Source organism: Chrysochloris asiatica, unplaced genomic scaffold (assembly GCF_000296735.1).
Source record: "Chrysochloris asiatica unplaced genomic scaffold, ChrAsi1.0 scaffold00065, whole genome shotgun sequence".
NCBI classification, from domain to species: Eukaryota; Metazoa; Chordata; class Mammalia; order Afrosoricida; family Chrysochloridae; genus Chrysochloris; species Chrysochloris asiatica.
Window position 1 is genome coordinate 12,055,793 of NW_006408583.1, and position 5,834 is coordinate 12,061,626.

Consider the following 5,834-nt stretch of genomic DNA (forward strand, 5'->3'; position numbering starts at 1 on the left):
AGTCTTACTCATCAGCAGCTAAGAACAACAACAAAAATAGATAAACCCCAAGAGAAGCCTGCCCTTCCTAGGTCAAGGAAAAGGGCAGCTTGGCAAGGCATAAAAGTTTTACCTAATTACCATTTTACAATTGTACTTTAATCAGCAACATGGAAAAACCTGTGTCCTCAGACCCATCTCCATCAACAAGGCCTAGTAGAGAACTTAGACAGCCACCATTTGGTAACTATAAATTAAGACCACGACTATTAATATAGTTGTTGTTGTTAAGTGCCCTCAAGTTGGTTCCGACTCATGTTGTTGTCAGGTGCCATCGAGTTGGAACTGACTCATAGCGACCCCATGCACAGCAGAACGAAACAATGTCCAATCCTGGGCCAACCCCACCACCGCTGCCACACTTGAGTATATCAATGATGCCACCTGGCCAATCCATCTCGTTGGGAGTCCTCCTCTTTTTCTCTGACCCTTACCCAGCATGACATCCTTCTCCAGCGACTGTTCCCTCTGGACAATATGTCCAAAGTATGAGAGACAAAGCTTAGCCATCTTGGCCTCTAAGGAGCACTCTGGCTGCACGTCTTCCAAAATAGATCTATTGGTTCTTTTGGCAGTCCATGGCACTTTCAGTATTCTTCTCCAACACCACAACTCAAAGGCATCAATGCTTCTACGATCTTCCTTATTCACTGTCCAGCTTTCGCATCCATATGAGGTTATTGAAAATACCATGGCTTGGGTCAGGCGCACCTTAGTGCATCTTTGCTCTTCAATACTTTAAAAAGTTCCTGTGCAGTAGATTTGCCCGATGCAATATGTCATCTGATCTCTTGACTGTTGCTTCCGAGAGTGTTGACAGTTGATCCAAGAAGAATGAAGTCCTTGACAACTTCGATCTTTTCTCCATTGATAAGATTTTATTGGTCCAGTGGTGAGGATTTTTGTTTTCTTGACATTGAGATGCAATCCATACCGAAGGCTGTGCTCTTTGGTCTTCATCACTAAATGTTTCAAGTCCTCTTCACTTTCAGCAAGCAAGGTTGTATCATCAGCATATCACAGTTTGTTAATGAGTCTTTCTCCAATCCTGACACCACATTTTTCTTCATAGAACCCAGCTTCTCGTATTATTTGCTGAGCATACAGGTTGAATAAGTATGGTGAAAGAACACAACCTTGTCACACACCTTTCCCAATTTTAAAACATTCAGTGTTCCTATGCTCTGTTCAAACAACTGCTTCTTGGTCCAGATACAGATTTCTCAGAAGTACAATTAAGTGTTCTGGAATACTCATACTTCTCAATGTTGTCCATAGCTTGTCATGATCCACACAATCGAAAACCTTTGCGTAGTCAATAAAGCACAGGTAAACATCCTTCTTGTATTCTCTGCTTTCAGCCAAGATCCATCGGACATCAGCAATGATATCTCTCATTCCACGGCCTCTTCTGAATCCAGCTTGAATTTCTGGAAGTTGTCCGACTCAATAGTGACCCTATATAAAGTTTCCGAGGATGGGTTGGTGAGCTTGAACCACCACCCTTGTGGTTCAAACCAACCTTGCAGCCCAACACATTAACCCACAGCATCAGAATCGAATTGAACCACAGAACTGAGTTGATTCCAACCCACAGTGACCCTGTATAGGGTTTCCAAGGAGTAGCTGGTGAGCTTGAACTGCCAACCTTGCAGTTTAAACGGCTTTACAGTCTGGCACATTAACCCACAGTGCCACACCAGGATTCCATGAATAGTGTAACAAGAAAAAAATAGTGATAATATTCTGGCAAAGATGAAGAGAAACTGGATCATTGATGCAGTGTAGGTGGTAATATAAAATGGTGCATATACTCAGGAAACAGTTTGGTGATTTTTCATAGAATTTAGCATAATACTACCATATGTTCTAACCATTATACTTCTGGGCATTTATTCCAGAAAAATGAAAATGTGTATCTACATAAAAACTGCATACAAATGTTCATAGCAGTTTAATTTGTGGTAGTGAAAACTGAAAACCACCATGATATCTTTCAACAGAATGGTTAAACAAATATCCATACAAAAATATTCAACAATAAAAAGCAATAAACTATTGATATACACAGAGTATGTATGGATTTCAAGGGCATTGAGATGAATAAAAAAAGGCACTCTCATACTATCACAAAGTATATGTTTCCATATATATATATTTATATATATATGTGTGTTTGTACATGTATATATATATATATATATATATATATGTTTCCATATATATATGTGTGTGTGTACATGTATATATATGTATTGTTGTTGTTGTGTGCCGTGGAGTTGGTTCTGACTCATAGCGACCCTGTACAGGGTTTCCGAGGCTGTAAATCTTTATGGGAGCAGAATGCCTCATCTTTCTCCCACAGAACAGCTGGTAGTTTTGAGCTGCTGACCTTGAGATTCGCAGCCTGTTCGCAGCCTGATTCATAACCACCATGCTACCAGAGCTCCTTATATGTATATATGTATACATATATAATTATCTAAATGAAAAAACTATGGGGATACAGAACAGATTGCCATCATAGTGGTTACCAAGGGCTAGTGATAGTGGGGGAGTGACTATAAAGGGTTATCCCTAGGGAGATGTAGGTGGAGATGCAGTAGTTCTGTATCTTGAGCGCAGTGGTTGCTGACATCAAGGGCTTCCTGCAGGTTCAGTCCAATTCAACCCCCTACTGAAAGTCTTCGTCGTGGTGCTGTAGGACGAGCACTGGTAAGATCTGCAGTGCACATGCACCAGCTGCTCCACGGGAAAAAGATGAGATTTTCTGCTTGATTAAAGATTTACAGACTCGGAAACCCTGGATAGGATCTAAGAGTGGCGTTGGAATCAACTTTGGTTTGGTTTGAGTTTTTCCCAGATATATTGAACCAGAATCTACATTTTAACAAGAGCCCCAGGGGCTCTATAAGAATCACATGGGAATGTTGTTAAAATGTAGATTCTAATTCACTTGGTCTGGATAGCTCAGTTGGTAAAGCACTGGGCTTTTAAAACTGTGGTCTGAGTGTTCCAGTCCCTGGACTGGGGACCACAAAGTTGGCAGTACAAACCCACCAGCTGATCCTCAGAAACCCTATACAGGATCACTATGAGTCAGAACCTACTTAATGGCACTTAGCAAACAAGATTCGGATTCACTATATCTGGGGTGGAAATACAAATTCTTAACATGGAGTTAGCCTGAATGACCCCATTCAAAGCCCTGACACCATCGACCAGTGATGTGGCATACAACTCTATACAGTGTCAACTTTCTGATTTTGACATTGTATGATGTCACTTAATATGTAACTTATGCTACGCATCATGTACAATATGTCCACAGATCCTCTCTGTGACACTATTTTTATTTAATTATTTATGTTGTGGTTTAGGTGAAAGTTTACAGAACAAATTAGTTTTCCGTTCAGCAGTTTATAGACATTTTATTTCATGAATTCAGTTGCAATTCTTTCATTGTAACAGCATGCTTCCCACTTCCTCCCTGGGTTCGCAGTATATATTCTTCCTTCTCTCTGTTCCTTCCTGCTTACTGAGCTGTATTTTGGGGACGATGTTGGATGTTGGTCTCCTATGGTTAATTGTTCAAAGGTACATGTTCTTCATGAGTGTTGTTATTCAGTTGATAGACCAGAGTGTTGTTTGGCTAAAAGGTGATCCCCAGGGCTGGTTTCAGGTTTGAAGACTGTCTAAGGGCCACAGTCTCAAGGATTTCACCAGTTTCTAGCAGACCAATAAGTCTGATACATGTGTATGTTGTTGTTAAGTGCCTTTAAGTTGGTTCCAAGTCATAGAGACCCTGTATAGGGTTTCTGAGGAGCAGCTGGTGGGTTTGAACTGCTGACCTTATAGTTCACAAGCCAGTGCTGAATCTACAGCACTACACCAGGAGTCTGATACATGTGTGTGTGGAGAGAGAGAGTCCTGGTGTGGTACTGGGAGTTAATTGTTTCCTTGAGTACTTGATCTTCTTCAATATATATATATATATTTTTTACAGCAGTAAATTTCAGTCTTTATTTTGAAGTGTCCTATAAGAGGGGCTTCAAAAAGCTCATTGAAATATTCCAATATTTTTTCATTCCATTTCTCCACAAACTTTTTGAAGCCCCTTCATATTTCAAATCACAAGCTAGTCCACAAACACTTGTATATAGATGTAGAAGAAAGAAAATGTATATGAACTAATATACAAGGACTTTCTTGTATTATTTTTCAACTTCTTATAAATGATACTTAATTTTAAAAATAGGTATATACTTAAAGAATCAAGAAAAGAAGGTTGTTACAGTAAGGACAATTAGCTTGCACTTCAAAGTGCTATGTTAGGAATAAGGCCAGCAGAGAGGCAGAAGAGAATTTTTAAAAATTTGTTAAACACACAAAAAAACAACTGTACTTTCTTTTCTTCATCATCTGCTGCTTCCGTGGTGTTGTTGTTGCTGTTAAGTGCCACTGAGTCAGTTCCAACTCATAGCGACGCTGTAGAGGATTTCTGAGGAGTGGTTAGTGGGTTTGAATTGCGAACCTAGTGATTAGCAGTCCAGCACCAAACCAGGATGCCACACCACATGCTTCCCTGTTGAAGATTATTTTTAGAATTTTGTTTCCTTGAGTTTGTGTTATGAAAATAATAGATGTAGTAAATACATGACCCTTTTCAATTCAAAGTCTCATCTCACTTCTACCCCTAAAATTGAAAGAATTAACCTTGAAGGGAAATTTTACCTTCTTCCAGTGAGGTGGCAGGGATGAAGGAACGGGTACAGAAGACTGTTTGACTTTGAGAAGAGATTGAAGACAGATTTTTCCCTGTGGGAGGAAAGTTTCTTTGCCAAGATTAAAGAAGAGACAAGGTTAACTGCGGACTTTTGAAGTGTTAAAATGATTTGGAAAACCCAGATGCCATAGGCATTAGAAAACAATAAATAGTGAAGGCTCAGAACAGTGAAAGCGGACGGATAATTTGTTGAGCTATAGTCACCTTTTCCTTGTTCTCTACATTGTTCTATCCGTGGGTCTACCAAGACATTCAAGGGACCGGGTCTAAGATGTTCTTAGTGCACCACAGTCTCCTGGATTCTTGTAAACCCCTAGAAGGAGGAATGGAATCTCATTAGCAAGACTGCTTCATTAGTCAGTTGGTAGGATTGGAACCGGAGCTGTTTGTTATTAAAGAAAGAAACCAGATGCTTCTTGAAATAAGATTTATGGAATGTAATTCAAGCTCTCCACATTGGCAAGAAAATTTTAAAGGATCTACATGGTTTTGCTATTTTCTTTAGGAATGCTTGTGGCTTCAAAGACAGCGTGCAGTGATGGATTAGTTCCTCTTTGCTATCTTTTGAATTGTGTAAAACAAACGAGGAAGACTTCCATAAACAGCAAAGAAAGCATAGAATTAATAAGAAATATACATTATTAGAGTGTGCTCCCTCCTTCCTACAGATAAGCAATTCTTTTCAGCTGTTTTCACTACTCATCCCTAGGACTTGTCATTCGCTGAGAAGAAAATCACCTGGAACAGATTAAGCAGTATATGTACTTACATCAGTGAAGCTTGTTTATTGAATTGGTGTTGTGAGTTGCTATTCAGTCGGTTTGTATTCATGGGGACCCTCTGTATGCAGAGGAGAAATGCTTCTTAGGGTTTTTAAAGCTGTAACCTCTAAGTAGCGTAGTGGTTACGAATCGGGCTGCGAACCTAAAGGTCAGCGGTTCGAAACTACCAGCTGCTCCGCGGGAGAAAGATGAGGCTTTCTACTCCCGTAAGGATTTACACCCTCGGA